Source organism: Rousettus aegyptiacus, unplaced genomic scaffold (genome assembly GCF_014176215.1).
Source record: "Rousettus aegyptiacus isolate mRouAeg1 unplaced genomic scaffold, mRouAeg1.p scaffold_m13_p_6, whole genome shotgun sequence".
Classification (NCBI taxonomy): Eukaryota; Metazoa; Chordata; class Mammalia; order Chiroptera; family Pteropodidae; genus Rousettus; species Rousettus aegyptiacus.
Window position 1 is genome coordinate 25,714,194 of NW_023416309.1, and position 24,053 is coordinate 25,738,246.

Genomic DNA, 24,053 nt, shown 5'->3' on the forward strand with positions numbered 1-24,053 from the left:
ATTTAGTAATAGAATAGGATTGTTGGTTTCCTTTTAATCAACTGAAAATAGAGGCACAAATGAACAGTTTTCCTTGAAACTGAATTGTCAAATTGGGAAATTTATTGTTGAAAACTTCCTCTTATACTAGATAACTTGGTATCTGAAAAGATGAGCTCTGATTATGTATGTATGTTCAAAATAGAAAAAATGTTTAAGAAAAAGTAAATTATAAGTTGATTGTGGTGGCCAGAATAAGGGAAGACACATAGACCTATCTATATCCTAATTTATTTAGCCACTATTATGTGGTAGCATAAACTACAACAGAGTATATATTTTTTTCTCTTCTTATTCAACTGTGATGTCTTATGCATTATAAAAAATTATTTATTTATTTATTTGTTTGTTTATTTATTTTATGTGCCTCATACCTTTTACTGCTAGGTGCACTTTTTTATTTTTACTGGTACACTTCAGAGTTCACCATCAGATGAAATTTTAATAATTATACTGTTACCTCTGTCTGAGATTATCCATGTTCCACCTGTTGTTAACAGGGGGTGATCCAGCTCAGTGTCACAATCTCATTTTAGCATCTGTTTTCATTGACTACTGCTGGTACAAACTCATAGGGATTGTTTTTCCTGGGAAGTAAGTGCAGAGATGGTGATTTGCATACAGAAGATTATTAGAAAGTGTTTTCAGGATTTACACCTGTGAAGAAAGGGAAGTAAGCAAGACTAGGAAGAGAGAAAATTTGGTTGAAATTGCAACAATTGCTTCAGCCAACTCCATAGGGTAATATGAAGATAGCGCAGATCTATAGAGTCTCGTATTGTGGATGAATTGAACTTTCGTATCCTAACATTGCCCAGCATTCACTATCATCGAAAGGGCAATTTATTAAGGCAAAAGACATCACCAACTTTTTATATACCTTTTAGATGAACACACTTATCTCAATTTTCCATTAACTTTGATGTATGTTTACATAAAGTGAAAGACAGTTCTAATAAGGGAAAAAGACGTTGTAAATATTCGCAAAAAATAAACGTACACATACATATCTAAAATTTCTACAGATTATATATCTAGAAGATAATACTTCAGTGTTTTACTGGTCTTTAAATCAAACCAGGTTGCTTTTAATATTTTTGTAATAAAATATAGATAAATTAATACCTTAGTATTTAATTTAGTTATGAATTACAATTATATATTATAAATTAATCATTAAAACCACATGGTAGGAATACGAAAGGTTAAAGAAAGAATTAGGAATAGCTCTTTAAACATAGCTTGTTACTTTTTTGAATATTTTTATGAAAGTGTAACCCATAAAGAACATAATTGAAAACATAAGAGGTATATTTACAGTGTCCTAAAATAAATATGCGTACTGCTATATTATGAAATTTTAAACATTTTTCTTAAATAGAAAGTTTTACTATAGATAATTTCATAAAAATATTATAAAGTTGCCTAAAAGCTGTTGATCTGTTTTAGTTAATTGTAACAAACATACTTTGCTCAAAATGAAAAAACTGAATTTCAAACACAGGCTAATCCATGATACCAAAATGTACTTTTAGAGATAAATTTAAGACAAAGTTATCAGTTCTTTTCTGTTTAATAATCATTGAGTCTATCGTAAATATGTTGGGGATAATGATTAAGTGAGAATAAGATGATTAAAATTATATTAAAATCTTAGTATTTCTTTTTTATTGGTGAGCACACAATGTAATGTACACCTGAAACTTATTTAATGTTATTAACCAATGTTAGCTCAATAAATTTAATTAAAACTAATATTAATTTGTGATTTAAAGACTAATTAAATAAAATAGATACTTTCAGAGGTAAAATTAATATTTGTATATACCTGTGGTGCTATGAGCTATTTCAATTCTTTATGAACAATAAATTATAATTACTACTAATGAACTATTTTAGATTAGTTTGTATAAATGCAGGATGCAGGTAGTGCCTCTACTTATGATTTGACAAAGGTAGTAACTCTCAAAATACCCGAGTTCAACATTTCCATTAATATTAATTTCAAATCTACCACCACTTGCCTTGATTGTAACAACTGAGAAATTTTCATTCTTATGAGACTCTGTGACATGACTTGCCCTCCATCGCCAAAAATGTATTAGTTGCATTTTAAAAATAATTTCATGCTCTGCCACAGGATATTGTTCCCATTTAATCAAATCAATATCTCACATTATTTAAAAATTAAAGGGACAAATACCTTCAGTTAGGAATTGTTACCGTATAAGAGAAATCTTGCCTTTAAATTTGCTTAAAGAATTCAAGTTAACCACACAAATGTAAGACTATTATAATTTTGACTTTATATCATGTCAGTTTCAAGGTACCAGATATGGCATTTACCAACATATTAAATCTTAAATATTATCTCTTTAGGGAATTACTTTGCTTCAAACCAAGCACTGATACTCCATTCTCATATATTTTAAAATGGAGATCATCAACTTGATCCTATATATATTCATTTTTATTTTTGTTAGACAATTATTGAATTGGAAATTCAAATTTAATATTCATCCTAGAATTTAAGGAATCTTGAAGCAATTTGTTGTCCCCTATACAACATCAGTTTTGGAAGTTTTGCATACTTTCAAATAATACCATTACAGAGGTGACTTTTGGAAGGATGTCTTTTATCCCAATTCAGAAAAAGATAGTCACAATACTTATTTCTCAACTCTTCCAAAATACCTATAAATTATAGCAAAGAAGTCTCTGAATTTCCTCGCACCATGAAGAGAAGAGCTAATTCCAAAAAGAGAGCCTAGAGGGCACACTGAAAACTCCCAATAGCCTCACTGCATCCACCTTGAGGAAATAGGTGGCCAGATTGCCTTAGATTGTAAAAAAAAAAAATCGACTTAAATAAAATGTATCAACCTCTTATTTCAGAATGATTTTGAGGCTGCTTAAAGGCAGAAGTTTAAAACCTTTGAGTGAGGAAAATTATAACCACTGCCACCAACAAGAGAGTAAATGCAGTTACCCAGCAAAAATAGGATGAGTTGTTTTAAAAAACAGTTTTACGATTTTGTTATTATTGACAATATTATTTATTAAACTTTCAAAACAAGTACCATGCACTTTTTCTGGTAGTAGTGGTAACAGAAATTCTAGTACTAATTGTTTCTTTTAGCACACGCTACTAACTAAGAAATTATTAATCTTCTCAAGGACTCAACAATGTTGGTGATATTACCTATGTTTTAAAGAGCTTTATGCTTTAGCAGGTTATCTATTGGCCAATGGCCAGATTAGAACCTGGATTTGTATATGAAGTCCATGTGAATCTACCTTTCTCTCTTCACAAAATGTTTTGGATGAGTTTCAACTTTACTTAATGTAGTCTTAATTGTGAATATATATATATAGTATTGACTAATGTCTTTCAATCATATACATACACAGAATCAAAGAATCTACTTTTCTGCTCAGTTTTCTTGCTCTCCCTCATCTTTATGTTTCTTCTGTGAAAACAGCCATTCAACTAAACATTGAGAGATATTTGCTTTATATTTTGGCATCGGCCATTAATACTAAAGCCAAAGAAAGACTCTGTGTTCAAAGTTTAAGAGTATTAATTATATGTACTTAAAAGACATCTCATTATAACAACAATACATTTAATTTTGTGACTTCCAGTATGTCTTGAGAGGAAGGAGGAAAAAACATGTTAAAAATATTTGTTTTAAAGAAAATTACTTCGCAGTTTTCTGGAAACCACATGTAGCTTACAATTTTTTTTTGTCTCAAACTTAATTTATGATTAATTTAAGATTATGTCTTTTGGGAGGCCATAAATGTAAGAACAGATTTATTCTACTTGCTTATTACTCTAACAGCCTTTAAACAGAATTTCATTTTAACTCACATTTGTTATCTTTCTAGCCTTTACTTAATTTGCTAATGCCATATATGAACAAAATTAATTTTAAAAAATTAGAATTTTAAAGATTATAAAGCCATGAAAAGAAAGCTGAAGGGAATTGCAAACTATTTCATTAAATATTATAGTTTCTCAATTACTCTGTGTGTGTGTGTGTGTGTGTGTGTGTGTGTGTGTAAAGATCAATGAGTTAAATTGGCCATTTAGTCTCTTTAGTAATAAGCAAAGTCAAATATAAATCTATTTGGAAAATATATTTTTGTTTATGTTTTCCTCATAAATTTATGAAAATAAAATCAAATGGTATACTAGAAATGAAAACACTTAAAGCTATAAATAATTATATATTTATTGGTTAATTATTTGCTTTGTACATATTTTATTTTATGAAATAAAAATGCCTCATTTAAATTGCAATGGCATATATGCATTTTTCCAGGTTGTTTTTTAATAGCTAATTAGAGACATCCTGTTTAGTAAATCTGGGCAAGTAAACATATGATGCAGATATGTAACCACAACCCCAGGCCTTTGTCAACAAGCTCCCTCTATGCTCCAGTATAATAGAAAAGTGTCACCTGATTCTTCGTATTTCATATCACTTCTCCATTTTGCGCTGTATAGAATTTGAGACTTTTGTTTAAGAAAATAGTTGTTTTATTTTTTCTTCTTTTGTGACTTTCATTCTAATAAAGGATTGACTTTCTTGAACTAGCAGAATCTTTTTATGCACAAACTGCAGCGACATGGTTGCCAACCTGGTTTAATGGTTCACATTAAGTATGACCATTTCTTTATGTTCATAGAAATACTCTCAATAAACCAGTGCTCTGTTCTTTATGCCATCAGTGCACTTGGTAAATTTGAAAGGGCAGAGCCTGGAATAAATGTCAACTCCTGATCAAACAAAGAAGAGTAAAGAAGGATGAAGATAATAGACTAATTTATTGTTGACAGAACGTTTTTAAGCCCTTTTGAGAGAGACACTATCTGCTCTCTGCAAATGTCAAACCTACTAGCTGATGCTTCTTGACAAAGAGTATTGTTTATAAAATTGTTAAGAAGGCTATTATTTTAAGAAACCCTCATGCTTCTTTCAGAGACTTTCTCTTCACTCTTATTTCCCTACTCCATCAGAAGCCCATTTGATATCATATTACAGACTTCTCAAGCTAAATGACGCAAAGGTGTGGGATTTAATAAAGTTAATAAAAGAGTTAAGAAGACAATTTATAATTGATTGTGTATGTATGTGTATGAGATGTATGAGTGTTACAAATGTTTGAATGCCTTTATGCATCGGTTACTACTAATTGTTGCCATAACTAATTGTGAGCTCCAAAAATAGCATAGAAATCTAATTTTTTATTTGGAATTCCTTAATTTTGAAATGTCATTTTCTATTATGGGCTGAAATGTATCTGTCCCCCGTCCACCTTCCTTCCCCCCAAATTCACATGTTGAAGTTCTAATTCCCAATAACCCAGTATGTGACTCTATTTTGAGGTTGGGCTTTTAAATAGGTCATTAAGGTAAATGAGGTCATATGAGTGGACTTCAATCCAATATGACTGGTGTCTATATAAGAAGAGGAGATTAGGACACGGATATTACATAGACCAAAGTCCTGCCCTATTAGGACATAGCAAGAAGGCAACCATTTGTGAGACAATGAGGCCTTAAAAGAAAACAAACCTGCCAACACCTTGATCTTGGGCTTCTAGCCTCCAGAACTTTAAGAAAATAAATTTCTTTGTTTAGACCAACCAGTCTTGGTTATTTTGTTTTGGCAGCCCTAGAAAATTAATGTAGTCTCCTTTTCAAAATATATTCCTTGTTAAATGAAACATGTCCAAGTGTCACATTTTGCCCAAGGTCTGCTAAATTTTACCTCTGCTTTATTTACTCATTCACTCGTAGTTTATTTACTAAACTAGCTCTGTAGTTGGCCATTAATTGGCCAAAGCATGTGGTTTTAACTATTTTTAATTTTAATTAAGTGTTTTATTTTAAAATAATTGTAAGGAGAATCATATACAGATGTAAGAAATAATGCAGAAAAATCCTTTGTATACTTTACTGAGTTTCTTCCAATGATAAAATAAATTATATGTCACACCAGGATATTGCCATTAATAGACTCAACATACAGAACATTTCAGTCACCACATTCCCACCCATCATGTTGCCCTTTTACAGTCATACTTACTTCCCTCCCACCACCACTCCCTTCTTATACCCTGAAACCACTAAAGTGTTCTCCATTTCTGTAATTTTGTCATTTTACAAGTGATGTATCAGTGGAATCATGTATAATTTTGAGGGATTAGCTTTCATTCAGCATAATTTTCTGGCAATTCAGCAAGATTTTAATGTATATTAGTAGTTTATTCCTTTAATAATTTTTACATATATTGTTTATTCCTGAGTAGTATTTCAGGATATGGATGTACCATAATTGGCTTAGTCATTCAGCTGTCGAAGAACAACTAGGTTATTTTCAGCTTTTGTTTATTGTGAATAGAGTTTCTGTAAACATTGAAGTACATATTTTTGTGAAGATATGTCTTCATTTGTCTCTAATAAATGCCCACAGATGTAATTGCTAGGTATTATAATAGTTACATAATTGTTATTTAATCTGCCAAACTTTTTTCAGAGTAGCTGTGCCATTTTATATTCCCACTAGTGATGTATGAGTGATCTGATTTCTCTGCTTCCTTGCCAGCATTTTAGTTTTGTCACTATTTTTTTTTTTTTTTACTTTAGACACCTAATACATGTATAATGATATCATAGTATGGATTTATTTTGCATTTCTCTCCTGTCTAATGATGTCGAAGTCTTAATGTACTCATTTGTCATCTCCATACATTCTGGGATGAGATGTCTTTTCATATCTTTTGCCCATATTCTAATTGGGTTGTTTGCTGTTTGTACTATTGCATTTCAAGAGTTCTTATCTATTATAGATACTAGTTCTTTGTCAGATAGTGTAGTTTACACATCTTTTCTCATAATCTGTAGCTTATCTTTTTATCTTTTAAACAGGGTCTTTCACAGACAAAATTATTTTATTTATTGTTTTGATGAAGTCCAGCATATGAGATTTTCTCTTTTATGTATTGTGCTTTTGACATTTTCTAGGAGCTGTCTGGCTAACTCTTGCTCCCAAAGATTTTCTTCTATTGATTTTTAAAAATTTTATAGTTTTACAGTTTACATTTAAGTCCTTGATCCATTTTGAGTGAAATTTTATATAAGGTGTGAGACTTAGGTTGAGGTTTATTTTGTTTTATTTGTTTGTTTGTTTATTTGTTTATTTATTTATTGCCTATGAGAGGCAACTGCTTTAGCAATTTATGTTGAAAAGGCTATGTTTCTTTCATTGAAGTCAAATATCAGTGGACATATTTATATTTTGTTCCACTCTACTACATGTTAATTCCTCTGTCAGTGCCATAAAGTCTTGAATGCTGTACCAAATAATAAATCTTGGAGTTGGATTGTGAGAGCCGATATCTTTACTGGTTTCCTGATCTTAGCTGGAAAACATTCAATCTTTCATCATTTAGTATATATAATGTTAGCTGTAGGTTTTTGTAGATGGTATTCCAGCATGGAATAGGCTGAAAAGGGGAGAATGAGAAATGGCAATGGAGAGTGACAGATTTGTCAATAGACCCATGTTTTAAACAATGGAGGATTTCAATAAATAGTATAGAATTTAAGGAAATAATAACTTCTTTCTAGAATAAATAATTACAGAACTAACTGGATTAAAGTGGTCTTATATATGAGAAAAGTATGGGTTTTACCCAAACTCTAATACTTTTTTAAAGATATATTTTAGTCCAGCTAACAGTCTTTTAGAACCTATTCTTTAATAGGACTTAACTCTATATCTTCATTTTTATAATTGTGGTATGCAAAATTAATTTATTAATTCAATTTTATTTATGAAGATAATTTCTGATAATACATAAGTATAATAAAAACAATGAAGTTGAGGACTTTATGTAAAGGAGTTCTTGAATATTAGGTAATAGTATCATATGATAAACAAATTTATATTTTTTGTATTCATTTGCCACTACTTAACTTTTAACTTTTTAAGAGTTTTAAAGTTAAACCTTAAAACCTTAGAATAAAGGAGTTGAAACAGATAATTTTCAGCTATAAGTATCAGAGGAGTTCAAATAATTGTCTTTACTTTTATTAATTCAGTAAATAATTATAAAACTCACTGCATTTAAATTTATTTTATTACTATACCTTTGTTTTGTATCTAATTAATAAAAGTAATTAACACTTAAAATTATTCATTGATCCTTTAAACTGGAAATTAGTTTAATTCTCAGTTGGTCTTAAATTCCAGTAAACAGTTTAAAACTAAGTATTAAATCTTTACTATCACAATATTCATTAATTGTCTGGGAATGCAACGAATAAAAGAGTTTAAAGAACAGACAAGTCTAGTATTTTTCAAAAAGTTTAACACTAATTAATCAATTGCTCTTGAATTTCAGTGGCTTAACATAATGAAACATAATGAAAATTTACTTTTCACTAAAATCACCATCACATGAATATTGGACCATTTCCTTTGGACTACCCTTCAGATAGTGACTGAAGGATCTACACTCCTTTCATCTATGGACATTTTCATCTTAAATAGAGGACCTATGTTGTAAAGGTAGAAAGGAGGAAAGAGCTGGGGAAATGTGCAGAATATTCTGAAAATCCACTCTGAAAGAGTTCTACACAATGTTCTAATACATTCAGTTGTCTAGAATTCGGGCATTTTGCCCCCAGCTTCATAACTGGTGGGGCTTGGAAAATAGTATTTTTGTGACCAGTAAGAGGAAACAGTTTGGAGGAAACAGTTTGTAGAAAACACGGTGCTTTTCTTCCCTGCCATATTTTCTTCTCAGTGTAATATACTGAATGAAATTCCATAGATTTAAACTTTGTGAAAACTTGAGAGCCAGTTGGCCTAGATGACTAAACTGTGTTTTAGTTCTTTTAGCAATAAGCTCACACTTTAGAAAAATCAGCTTCACTCTGTGGATATCAACTTCTTTTCTTTAAAACAATGGTAATGATTACTATCATATATTTATTGTTGTGATTAAATATTAATTATATGAAAGTGAGTTGCAAATTAAAGCTTAATAATACTTAGATATTTGTAATAATTATTGATATTATCATCATTTTTCCCAAATATATGATTCTTTCCAAGATAAAGTGAGTTATTTTGCTTAAGCTATGCCCTTTTTTGTTTTTATCCCTTTTGTGTTATTTTGTTAGGATATATTTTCCTTCATAAAGATTCATTCTCTAACTACGATAGTCTTTTAAAAGGCAATTAGTAAGCCAAAACCATGAAAAAGCTCAACATGGGTGGGGCGAGGAGGAGTAACACCATAAATTAAAGACAATATTAAATGTTAAGGTAGAAAGATCTCCAATTATGTATTTTTTAAATACTAAGAAAATACCAACAGTTATTTCTTTAGGCCAGTATTATCCAAAATGTGTTTTGAACAAGATAAAGCAATTTCTTAATAGTTGTTCAGAAAAAGAATACCATGTTCAAATAAATTTGATATGATCTGAGTTGAACAAAATTAAATGAATTCCTTTATTTTGTGATTTCATGGAACCTTTAATAACCTTAAATATACTGAGGTAGATTGTGAAATTTTATGTGGGATTTTCCAAAGTCATTGCAAAAGTAAACACCTTTTAAATGTAGTATTTTATAGGTTTATTGTTATGGTAAATAAACTTGGAAAACACTAATTTAAAACAATCACACTTCTAAATATAAACATAAATATTCTTAATATGGGGGCAGTTGATTTTATAAAAGAACAATATCTCATGAACACAAATTTATCTATCATCTATCTACCTACCTAGCATCATCTAAAATATGTGAAAACTATAACATGTAAGGCATGAAGACATTAAAACAAAGTACTCTAAGTTGACTGCCATCTGAGGAAATAATAAAATAATATATTAGCCACCAGTAGATCATGGATGCAAGTTGCAATTTCTAGCAAAAACGATAAAACGATAGCAAAAGAATGTATGGCTAATGAGCTAATAGAGAGCAAAGTATACAAATGATCCAAAAGAAAGCAGAGAAAGAAATAAAAATAAACATAGAGGAGGAAAATGAGTAAATGAAAGATAACATCAATTCTCAAATCAGTAATTACATTAAAAATAAACAAATTTAGGTGGGACTACTGAAATGATTTCATAAGAAACAGCAAATTCTCTTCTTAAAGGTTAAATAATAAAACCAACAGAAATTTCAAAACAATCATTTAGAATGCAGGAAAGCTTGTTTTTAATATACTATAATAATGGAAGGAACTAGACGAAACTAGCGTGGATGCTCAATTTAAGGCTGGTATCACAATACATTTGTGATGTGCCAACTTGCTCACCAAATGTAACCATACTGAATAGAACCCTCTGGGCCTATGTATGTAGGATACTCTTTAAGTCACTTATTAAGATTGTTGTATTGAGCTCAAGAGAGGAAATTAAAACCCACCCCTGTATCTTCATGTTGGTAATCTAGGGTACACTTCTCTCTTGCATCCATCTGAGTTCTCAGTTCAACCTAATGATGCCTCCTACTAGTTTGAAAGCCAGATAGATAATTGAATGATGAACAAATTGCTTTAAAGATGCAGAATGAAATAATGTTAACATGTTTGAGAGCTAGATTTGACAATGGAGGCTTCTTTTGAACTGAAACAATTCATATAGATAGGTAAGAGCTGTTTAAGAAAACAGTAGGCTGGGCTTAGGGCAATAAGCATTAGAAGAAAATGTCTAAAATGCTAATAATAGTGTAATTATATTCACAACTTTTTGACTTCTAAGTTTCTCCCAGTTTTCTCATTCATTTTCATTTTTAAAATATAAGACAGCCTGAAGAATCCATTTTGCTTCATTAAAAAGTAATAAACCTTGAAAAGCAAGAAAGTTGATGATAATAGCCAGAAGCCAAACATTTTAATTCAGGCCTCAAAGTATTTGAGAATAAGATATTTTGCAACAGTGGAAAGAAATATACATTTTTTGAAAGATGGTGAAATACTGTATGCTATTTTCCATAAAAATTTACTCCCACTGATAGTAGTGATTTGATGAGGCAGCCGATGTGGTAAAATAGGATCTTGCAGCAATTACTGTGTACTAAGCTGATGGAGGAAAAAATGACTATCAAGAGTTGGGAGGAGAAAATGCTCCAAGGTCACATCAGAATTACTGTGAATATTGATGAGTGGAAAATGAGAATCTTGGCAGTAGTAACAGCTAGACCTACAGCCATGTTACACACAGTGTCCAGTGGTAGCTGAGAAAATAAAAACTAACCTTGCACTTCATAGAAACTTAAATCTGGGCCTGGGAGATATCTAAAATTAAGTACTCCCCATTCACTCATTCTTTCCCCATAAGAATTAATATTTATTTTTAAAACTCTCTGGATATATAGAAAATACAAATAACATTTTTAAACAATAGCTAACATTAATTAAGTGCTAAATAAATCCCAGTCTTTGTTCAAAAACCTTTCTATTTCTTATAGCAATAGAATAAGGCAGTTGTGGACTTCATCCCCATTGTAAATATGAAGAAATTATGCTGAAATTAAATAAGTTCTTACCTAATGTTCCACATTTGCAACTTGGCAGAAATGGAATTTGATAATGAGACCTTTGAGTCAAGAGTGAGTACATTTGAAAAGCTATACTTCTTGTAGCCGTACTTTAAACTTTCCTTCGGTCATTCAATATATTACTAAATGTATGGACAAATGAGTAAACAAAATAATAGTATGATTCCTTCTGCTGTGAGGACTGTCTCAGAAAATAAATTAAATTAATAAAACCATGTTCAAGACAGTAAACACATAAGAGGCAGAAAAATGCAAATTAAAAACATGAGATATCAATATACAACCACTAGAACAGTAAAAATTAAACTGAACAGCAACATCAAATGTTGGCAGAATATGGAGTTCCTGAAATTTTCATATTGTGCTGCTTGGAGAAACAATAAACAATCACTTAGATAAAAATGGCTATCAAGAAAGAGTCAGGAGGAGAAAATACTCTAAGGCCATGTGAGAACTACTGTTTCGTTCATTTTTTGTGAAGTCAAATTTATGCCTATCCTATTACTCAACAATTTTTAAATATGTACTAAACAGATGTAAAAATATGTTTACATAAAGGCTTGTATAGAATGTTCCTGGGAATTCTCTTTGTAACCAAATGTCTCTGAAGACCTGAAGAAGATGAATCACACTATAATGTATTCATATAATGGAATTCCATTCAACCACAAAAATTGCAAACTACTCACATATGCAACCCAAGGGAATTTAAAAAATATTAACAATCCAAACACAAAAGAATTGACATTGTACGATTCCATTTATATAAAGTATATGATCTGGCAAAATAAAAGTATGGGGAAAAATCAGAAAATACACTCATCTCTTGGTAATGGCTCCTAACATCGTATCTATTATGGTATTAGATTTAGGTTCAAGTCCAGGTTCTCGCATCTGAGTCACATTCATTTTTAAATGAGACTCCTTAAGTTCAGTTTCTCAGGTATGGTTTCTTTCAACCTAAAGACCAATGAACTTAAAGGAACATCTTTTCTTTCCCCATATAACTCACAAGCAGTTGTAAGCCAATCAGTATAATGGTAACAGAAACATTTAACAAGGGGGAAATCAGTAGACGCATAGTAATTGGTATAGTAATTTTGAAATCCCACCAGGTAAATACCACCAGTTCCTTAAGGTCCAATACCTATCCCTTGGAATTAATTACTGTGAATCTGTCTGTTCTCTGTGTTACTTCTGTGTCATTATCTCCTTTTTCTCTTTGTAGCTGACAAGCATTATCAGTCTGCTTCTCACCTAAAGAAGTTAAGATCCAAAGATCTATTTTCATTTGTTACTGTGTCTACCCCTTTCAGTTTAAACTAGAAATGTTTTTACTCTTGTAATTCCTTCAAAACAGCATTTGTTATTCTGTAAATTATATTGGTTCTCATTTCATTAGACAAAAGTAAAAATTAAGAACCTCCTGAGACAGTACTTTTTCTTTCTTGGACACCTTTGTGAGGCTTCTAAGGGACAACATTCTTATGTTTATTAGAGAGTATATATGAAGGAAGATTTTAGAGTTATGTACTTGGAGGTATAAAAATGGTTTATTTATTTGAGATCTTTCTTAGCAGTTTACCACAATAATTTTTCCTGTTAGTATAGCTTTTGCTGCATCTCATAAATTTTTCAGATTTTGTTTTCCTTTTTATTGGTTTCAAGATATTTTATGATTTCCCTTGTGAGTACGTCTCTGAATTACACCTCAAGGAATTCAAGAACAAACTAAGTCTAAAATTATTGAAAATAAGTTAGAAAATAAAAAAGATTAGAGCAGAAATAAAGTAGGGAGTAGCAAAACAATAGAAAAATTAACAAAATCAAGAGTTATTTTTAAAAAGGGCAAAATCGACAAGCTTTTAGCTAGACTGAGAAGAAAAAAGACAAGACTAAAATTAATAAAATCAGAATCGAAAGAGGAAGCATTATATCTGATGCCACAGAAATAAAAGGGGTCATAAAGACTACTATGAACAAATTGTATCACCTAGGAAATTAATAAATTTTTAGAAACATACAATCTATCAAGATTGAATCACAAAGAAATATTATACATACATTCTATATTCTGCTCTGGGATAGTTTTAGAAATAATCACTTTAATGTCTAAGACTAGGTTTCTCGACCTCTCCACTAATGACGTCGTATGTCAGATAATTCTTTGTTGTATGGAGCTGTCCCATATATTGTAGATATTTAGCAACATCTCTGGCTTCTATCTCTGGTATGCCAGTAGCATCCCCTTCCACTGTGACACCCAAAACTGTCTTTGTATATTTCCTGATCTCCCCTGGGATGCAAAATTGCCCCCTTTGTGAGTTACTGATCTACTGGATTTGGTAGATGGATTTATAGTATATTAAAGACTATTACATTCACATTTCTTTGGGGATTCTTTCAGTTAGAAGAGGAGTCTGAGAGCTGTCTATCAGGAAGTCAGGATCTATGTTCATTGATGAACACTGAGGCCAAGAACATATGTCTTCTATCCTCTTCTTAGGTCAGGGAATAGTTTTGATGATGGACACAGGAGGAATTGATCTAGTTCTCTTATCTAAAGGTGATTATCATACTATAGAATACATTGTGATAAAGTGGAGAATTGGGAAGAGAATAGCTGCTCTAGGTGAGAATAGTAAATGCTATACTTAATCTAAAATTATCCTATTTCAAATTATTTTCTCATCAATTATATTAAAATTATTTCTAAGCAGTAAAATTAAAAACAATTCTTTCTTTCTTTCTTTCTTTCTTTCTTTCCTTCTTTCTTTCTTTCTTTCTTTCTTTCTTTCTTTCTTTCTTTCTTTCTTTCTTTCTTTCTCTTTCTTTCTTTCTTTCTTTCTTTCTCTTTCTTTCTTCTCTCTCTCTCTTCTCTCTCTCTTTCATTCTTTTTTCATCTTTCATGTTTCCAAAAAACTGTTTCTCTATTCAAAAGTAAAAAATATAGAAGAACAAATTAAATCAATAAGATAAGAAGAACAGATTTTTAATAAATCTCATGGCAAATTTTTGCTCTCTGCCTGTTAAGGATACCGGCTTTTCTTTGTGAATTTGATTTGTACCTTTCACTTTATTATTAAGAATCTAGCCTAAAAGTCAAATCAAACTGAGCTTAATGTTGCTTAGAAATATGTAAAAATTGTCTTACATTAATAATCATTTCCATGCACTAATTTAGCATCAACAGAGGGCTTTATAATTGCTACGTATATATTGAAAACTATAACGTGGTTTGAATCACCTATGTAAAAGATGTCCTACTGTAATTTCTTTTTCTTTCTATCCTCTTTATATAAGCATGGGCTAATAGCAGGTGGCACAATATTATTAGCACTAGGTGACAAAAATACAAAGTGAGGAAATTTAAGGGTTATTGAGTAGCATGGGGCAATTTCATCCTGGCACGTGGGCAATTCGCATGTAGCATCATTAACTTTAATAGGAGTTGTGTGGGTAATCTGGAAAATTTCAAAATGTATCAGCACAAAGTTATACATTACAAGTGTTTAATTGTCGATGGAAGTAAAGTCAGAGCTGAATTAATTAAAAAATTAAAGAATAAAAACTTACTACTTGCTTGTAGAGGTAGGGAAGATGTAGCAAATAAACGCTTCGATTACATTTGGCACGGATGAGAATATTTTATTAAAAGAACTGAAAAATATATCAAACAAATCTTAGCTGTGTCTAATATATTGAATTTGGCTATAGATATGGCTTTAGTTCTGTTTAATAATTCAGAAAATTTTAAATTAACTGTTATTTTCAAAAATGTGATTCTATTTTTATAATCATTAATTTGTACTTCTGTAAATTCTGTAGAGCAATAACAAAGTCTTTTCAAATCTCTTTCTCAGGTAGCCAAACATTAAGCCTTCTTAATTAATATGTTCTTAATAAAATACACCTGATACATCTAGGAATATACCTTAATGAGAGCCAGAATCACACACAACTTCCTAGAATGTTTAGGCTACATTTTCTAGTTCTCCTTCTTATTCAAAAAGTATTGCTATTAAGAGAAAAATTGAAGCAAATATTCATATATTGCCAAGAAACCCAATATTACATTTGGCTTCTCTAGATAGACACTTCTATTCAGTTGCCATTTTGCACTTTACTGCTTAAATTGATGAAAGACATAGTCTCAGTTTCAATAGGAGAGAAAATCCTGAAGTAAAAATATAATATCATGATAAGTAAAAAAATAATAATATTGCACAATGACACAGTATGAGGAATGTGCAAAACATGAAAGACAAAGTAACAACCATAATTAAAAAACAGATACCCTACTAGGAGGAACCAATTAGGAATTATTGGAGCCCAAAGATATCGGAATAATACTTTCAAAGTGCCATGGAAGAGTAATGTGGAATCCTTTACTGATCAAAGTCATTATTCCTTTATAAGGATAAAATAAAACGTTTGAGAAAAATAAATAAAAATAAAAAGACAGAAACTTTACTACTCTCCAGATCTTGCTAAACTAGAGAATTACTTCATTAAGAAAGAATAAGAAATTAGTAAAAATAAAGTGGCAATGAAATTAGTAAAATATGGATGTCTCTATATGAAAAGATGCTCAACATCATTTGCCATTAGAAAATTGCAAAATTAAAACAATGATGTATCATTACACCTCCAATTGCTGGTGAGGATGTATAGCAACAGGAAGACTCATTCATTGCTGGTAGGAATGAAAACTGTTACAGCTACTTTGGAAGACATTTGGGCAGTTTCTTACAAAGCTAAAGAAAGTTTATCACATGATCTAACAACAGATTTTCTAGGTATATACCCAATTGATTTGAAAATTTATGTTCACACAAAAACCTGCATACAGATGTTTATGAATTTTATTTATAATCGCCAAAATCTAGAAGCAGCCAAGATCTTCAGGAGTGGAATGAATAAACAAAATATGCTACACTCACACAATGAAAAACTATTCTGTGATAAAAAGAAATGAGCTATTCAGCCACAAAAAGAAATAGATAACCTTAAATTTATACTATTTCTAAATTAAAGAAGGCAGTTCAAGAAGACTACATACTGTATGGTAATAACCATATGGCATTCTGAAACAGGAGAAACTATATATAGAAAAAAAATCAGTGGTTTCCAGTGTTTTTGGGGGTGGGGAGATGAGGGAGGATTGAGTAAGGGAAGCACATAAAATTTAAAGGGCGGTTTAACTATTCTGTGTGATACTATAATTGTTGATATATAACCCTATGCATTTATCAAAAACCCAGTGAACTTTATGCACAAAAAGTCAAAATTAATGTATATAAATTTAAAAAATTATTTGGAAGGTTAGGGAAATCCTAGTTTTAAATGCAGAATGTAACAAATCAATCTATTTCACCAGTATATAAAACAAACTGAAGGTGGTGGAAGAAAATTATTGGCCTAAATAGCTCTGGATTTGATTGGAGTCTGTAAGAGTAAACATAAAAAATTATGCATAGAAATATACTATAGTTGCTAAATTTATACCCTATGGAATACAAGTTAACAGTTCTCATACTACTATACAAGCATTTGACAAGATACAGAGACTGAGCAATTAAGTAAACAGGTGATAGATGGTAGGAGCTGGAGTGGGAATTTATAGAAAAGCAGGGGGAGGTGCCTAGAATAATCCCTATAGTAATGAATCAGAATTGGAAATAGTGTTGTCATGTTCAGTCATATATTTTCTTAAGTATTTTTATATAATATATTTATATATATGTTCTTAAAAGTACTTTAATTAAAATGTTTCATTCATTGTCACTTTATATGATATCAGAAATTCACATACATTATGTGATGATATATATATATGTGTGTGTGTGTGTGTGTGTGTATATATATATAGAGAGAGAGAGATCATGCAAAGGAAGTAATAAATGATACTTCCTTGATTTCTGACAATTACTGATATTTTTAAATTTCTGTTTTGTTCTTTTTTGCAAATTGATATTTTGAGACTTTTGTATTGGATAAAGAATGAAAATTACTATTACTCAAGCAGTAAATATTTGGAAAAGAGGACCAATAGTGGTAGAATATGGTCACTTCTTCCCAAGTAATAAGGGATTTATACCCTTTCCAAATGACTTTGCTATTCTTTGTACTAAAGAGATGGAATATTTTTCCTTATCCTTGACTTCAGATTCATTCATATAACTTACTTTGGACAATAGACTGATTTGGAAGACTACAGAGGCAGTTCTGAACAGAACCTTAAGAGGACCCTAAAACAATACATTAAAAAGATTATATATCATGATCAAGAATGGTTCAACATATGCAAATCGATAAATCTGATACACCACATAAATAAAATAAAAGATACAAATTATATAATTATATCAATAGATGCAGAAAAAGCATTTGACAAGATATAGCATCCATTTATGATTAAAACACTTGATAAAATGGGTAGAGAAGAAAAGTACCATAACATAATAAAGTCTATAGACAACAAACACTTAGCTAATATACTTAATGGTGAAAAACTGAAACCTTTTCTTCTAATATCAGGAACAAGAAAAGGATTCTTGCTCTCACCACTCTTATTCAATATAACATTGGAAGTCCCAACTAAAGCAATCATACAAGAAATAGAAATAAAAGGCACCCAAATTGGGAACAAAGAAGCCAAATTGTTCACTTTCTGCAGACAACATGATTCTTTATATAAAAATCCCTAAAGATTACACACACACACACACACACACACACACACACACACACCATTAGAAACAAACACAGGAAAGTTGCAGAATACAAATTAATGTACAAAAATCCATCCTGTTTCTATATATGAAGAATGAAACTTCAGAAAAAGAAATGGAAAAAAAAAAACAATTTCTTTTGCAGTTGGAACGAAAAAAGTAAAATACCTAGGAATAAAATTAACAAAGATATGAAGGACCTATACACTGAAAACTACAAGATATTATTAAAGAAATTGAAGAGGACACAAAGAAATGAAAATATATTCTGCGTTCATGGGTTGGAAGAATCAACACAGTTAAAATGGCCATATTATCCAAAGCCATATACATATTTAATGCAATCCCCATCAAAATCCCAAAGGCATTTTTTAAGAAATAAAACAAACAAAAATCAGATTGTATGGAATCACAGAAGAACCTGAATAGCCAAAGCAATCCTGAAAAAGAAAAAAAAAAAAAAAGAACAAGACCAGAAATATCACATTTCCTGATTTCAGATTATACTGCAAAATTAAAATAATCAAAATAGCATGGTATTAGCAGAAAAACAGACACGAAGATCAATGGAACAGACGTGAGAGCCTGGAAAGAAACCCAAATGTATATGGGAAACAAATTTTCAACAAAGGAGCCAAAACCATACAATGGAGAAAAGAAAATCTCTGCAATAAATGGTGCTGGGAAAATTGGAAAGCCACATGAAAACGAAAGGAAACAAAACTGCTGCCACCACACACCAAAATTAACTAAAAAGGGGTCAGAGACCTGAATATAAGACCTGAAACAGTAAATTGCATAGAAGAAAACATAAGTAATAAACTAATAAACCTTGGATTTAGAAAGGATTGTCTGAATTTGACCTTAAAGGCAAGGGATGTAAAAGCAAGCATAAATGAATAGGACTATATCAAACTAAAAAGCTTCTGCACAACAAAAGAAACCATCAACAAGACAAAGAGGCAACCAATTGAATGAAAGAAGATGTTTGCAAACAACACATCTGATAAGGAGCTTAATATTTAAAATATACAAAGGACTCATATAACTCAACAACAGAAATACAAATAATCCAGTTTAAAAATGGGCAGAAGACCTGACACACACACAATGGCCAATAGACATATAAAAAGATGCTCGGCTTCACTCTATTGGGGAAATGCAAATCAAAACCACAATGAGATACCCTACCTTAGGCCTGTGAGAATGGCTATCATCCACAGGACAAGTAATAACAAGTGTTGGAGAGGTTGTGGGGAAAAAGAACCCTTATACACTGCTGGTGGGAATGTAAATTGGTATAGCCTCTATGGAAAACAGTGTGGAGGTTACTCAAAATATTAAGATACCCTTTTTGGGTATCTACCCAAGAAATATGAAAACATTTATCTGTAAAGGTAAAACATACATAATGGAATTACCATATAAGAACAAAAGGAAAATAAACAATAATAACAAAAGAAGAGATGTTTCAAACATATATTTATTAAAAAGTTTAAAAATTTCTCAGGAGCATGCAGAATTTTGTCATATAAATGAAAATACATTTTTCTTGTTTAATGGACTCTATATTGTAAAGTATTATTCTGAGTAAATCAATCCACAAATTCCATGTGTTACTAATTCTGTATTTCACTGGGAATAATAAATACAGGAGAACAGCACATAAATATTAAGAATTAATGAAGCCAAGTAGCCCCAATTAGAAGAGATTGCATAATATATTGGTGAATAATAAAAGCTAAATGCTGAAGTTATGTTTAATATAACATACTTTCATGAAACAAAACATGTAAGTATATCTAAGGGTATGTATAGATGTACATCAAAATGTATCTATCTGTATAATATTAGGTAAACATGTAGAAAAATATGAAAGGATAGGTACTAGGTTTAAGATATTACTTAATTTCAACTGAAAAATTTGAGAAGAAAAAGGAGTAAGTCAGAAAAGAGGAAATGTACACTACAAAAAAGTAACATTATTTTAAAAGTCTAATATACATCCATTTAAAAGATAATTTTTAAAGGAAAAGAAAAATAATTTGAAAATTAAGACAAATATATTGAAATATGCATGTTTGTGTGTATTAAGTGTTTTAAAATCCAAGCTAAATTTATGTTTTTGAATAAAAGACGTGCAGTATAAATAAGATTCGTTGTGTTGTGTTTTATACTACACAAGAATGAGCAATGGAATATCATTAAATGAAAAAGTATTCCAAGATACAGAACATTTTATATATTGTAATTCATTTATGTAAGGAAAATGTGTATGTATAATATACAAAATACACACTATCAAAATACATACCAAACGTTCATCATCTCTAGGCACCAAATGAGAATGAGTTAGTTGTAAAGAGAAATTGTCTTAATTTTCTCAGTATACATGGCTAATGCTTAAATTATTTACAGTGTTGTGTTCACATATTACTTTTGTAAGTTTAAAAGGAAAAATCTTGTTTTATGAAAAAATATAGCTTTCCTATTATGTTTGAGGGCTGAGAAACAATAACTTTCTCATTGATACAATACTATAAGAAAGAATGCACATTTTTTCTGTGAGGCTCAATTAAGCTTTTGAATTTTGAATGGCAAAAAACCAAAACAAAACCCATGTAGACAAGTTTATTTCTTTTTTAAATTTTTTTTTCTCAGAAAACAAAAGCAAAATTAAATAAAAATGTGCATGTATAAAGCCCTACTAGGGAATGATCTCAATAAATAGTGCAAAGTTCTTAATCTGACATACAGGGCTTTCTAGGTCTGGACTCAAGTTAACTTGTATTCCACATACATTGCAGTTAATTTTAACCAGACTATTTCTTATTTCCTGCAACATATTGCACACATCCACCCATTTAGTTTTACTTATTATCATTCTAATTTTGGAATTTTCTTTCTACCTGCTGAAATTCTAATCAGCTATTGGAACCCAACTCGTGTCACTTTCATAATTATTCTTCGACCCTCTAAGCCTTTGGTAATTGCTGCCATCCTTGTATATTCACACACTCTGTCACTTATTACAAATTAATTGTGCATATTTCTGTCTTTGACGCTAAGCCCTATCTTCTTTAGGGCAGAGGTTATATCTTACTTATTACTGAATCTCTATCCTCTCCTAGAAAAAGACTTTTAAAAAGCAGATGTTGGATTAACCTGAAAGTAATTGTGAGGTGTTCTCACTTCACCGTGTCCCACAGCACTGATCTTAAAAGAAGATCGGTGATGATAAGTGGTGATTTTCTGGAATTTCTTAATGCCATATGTCACAGATAAAATGAGAGCTACGATCAGCTTTTATGCAGTAATTCAAAGGGTGTCTCAAAATAATCCCTGAATATGTATAATTTGAAATATAATATAATAAATAATTAATTGAGAATATACCCTATAAAAATGTTTTCAGTAGTACTTTTATTAAACTAGATACTATCTTTATTGTCTGGCTCTGATTTTCATGTTTACATAACTTTTTTATTTGTGCTATAGAATAAAAATCCCCACACTTTTTAATTGGATAGAGAAGGTAGAAAGGACAGTTGGTTGGAGAATAGAGACTATACATTAGAGTGGATAGAATCATTGGTTTAAGGAAAAGAGAAGACCTAGAAGAGTGGAGTCAACCCAGTGCGAGGAAAAGGGTGGTTCAAAACTTGGTGTGAGACCTGAAGAGAGTTTCTGGCTTAACATGCAAAGTACATGTCCTGTGGAAAACTGAAGATAATATGTCCTTTCCTAAATTGATTCATTATAAAAAAGAACTGATTGAAATTCATTATGTACCAGGCTTCAGTGACATAGCAAAAAGCCATTCAAAAATCTCCCATGTCTCACCTCATTAGATACAGTCATATCTATTTTCTCTTACCAGCTATCTATAAATGAGATTGAAAAACTCAAGATATGATCAAAGAACATTATGGCCTCATCATGTAAGATGGAAATGGTAAAAGAATGTGAATAGCTTAGTACAACTTTATCATTTCTATTGAAAAAACAGCTCAAAAAATGTGAGAAGGCAATGTTAAGTTAGTAACATCATTTTCATATGAAGTGACCACCCATATATGTTAAATATCACCTGAAGGATGAAAATCTCCATTAACAAATATGCCAAAAATTACATAAAGTAAGTCAGAATACACACACACACACACACACACACACACACACACACACACATATATATACACACACATATATAGAGAGAGGCAGAGACAGAGACAGAGAATCTTTCTAGAATGAGCCTGAGTTGTTTTGATTCATAACTCTACTACTAATTATCAAGTAGTAAACTATATTTGTAAATCTGAAACCTTTCTCAAAATTGCATTTAATATGTATATGTAAATTAAGGATAATAACATATGTGTAAAATGATGGTATGAATGAATAAATTTATACATAAGGCAGTTGGCTAAGTTATTAGCCTATGCGAATGCTCAATAAATATAAACTGTAAAAATATAGAATGTATTTAATCAAGCAATCAAACTTGAAAATATGTACTTTAAGATGTTTAAAATAAAACAAATCATGTAATTATAGATTTAGGAAATTTAGAGAAATTTAAGGCTAACTTAACACAGGTCTTTTTGCCCAATTTGCAAAGGATATCACAAACACAAAAAAAATTTATATAAGGCAATTATGATTAAACCTGAAGTTCTTCATATTCCCAAAATAAGAGGAAATAACATTGTTTTATTTTCCTAGTTGACGAAAGTTCATATCTTATGAAGACTAACTTTCCTTTCTAAGTAAAAAGCACATATAGGGACTTCTTAGTGACAAGAAAAATCAGGTCCTTTCATGTAGAAGCTGATTTCAAGGTAATCAGAACAAAGAATACAAGCATTGCATGGCACATCCCTGGCCTCGTTTTACACACCAGATATTTTTTGTGAAATATGTCATGCAATCTTTGAACTACACAAATAAACTATTTTTAATTGCATTTGAAATCTACTTTATCATGAAAGGAAATGGTTTCAAATTTGAATGTAAGTCAGTTAAAATTTCCATTAAAGTAGGTGCCTGAAAATTCTGTATGAAAAGTGTGGTAGGTCAATACAAATCATTCTGAAGTACCTGGAGTAGTCTTCTTTCTGTAGTGTGAAATTTACATTTTAAAAAACAAAACAAAACAAAACAAAACAAAACAAAACAAAACAAAACAAAACAAAACAAAACAAAACAATGAAAACACCCATACCTTGGAAAGACTATATTTCAGACTCATTATTTCTGGTGGTGAAGTGATGGAACACACACGTGTTTATGTGATACTCTTTCGCCTTTCTTCTTACTAGCTCATTTATCACATGGATAGCTTCATTTACAGCAATTTTCTTGTTTTTTTTCCTCAAAACTAAAAGTACATTAAAAAATTTTTTTATTAAATTTATTGAGGCGACATTGGTCAATAAAATTATATAGGTTTCAAGTGTACAATTCAATAATGTCATATGTATATTGTATTGTGTGTTCAACACCACCCAAAGTTAAATTTTCTTTCGTTACCATATATTTGACCCCTTTGCCCTTATGTATCTCTCCCTCTACCCACTTCCTTCTCATAACCACTAAACTGTTGTCTGTGTCCATAAGTCTCTGTCTCATTCATTTGTTGCTTTCAGTTTTACATCCCACATATAAGTGAAATCATAAT

The 24,053-nt window shown here is 30.6% G+C and overlaps 1 pseudogene; it reads left to right on the forward strand.

Moving 5' to 3' along the window:
• Window positions 1–24,053, forward strand: part of LOC107511629 — a 93,653-nt pseudogene that overhangs the window by 16,626 nt on the left and 52,974 nt on the right.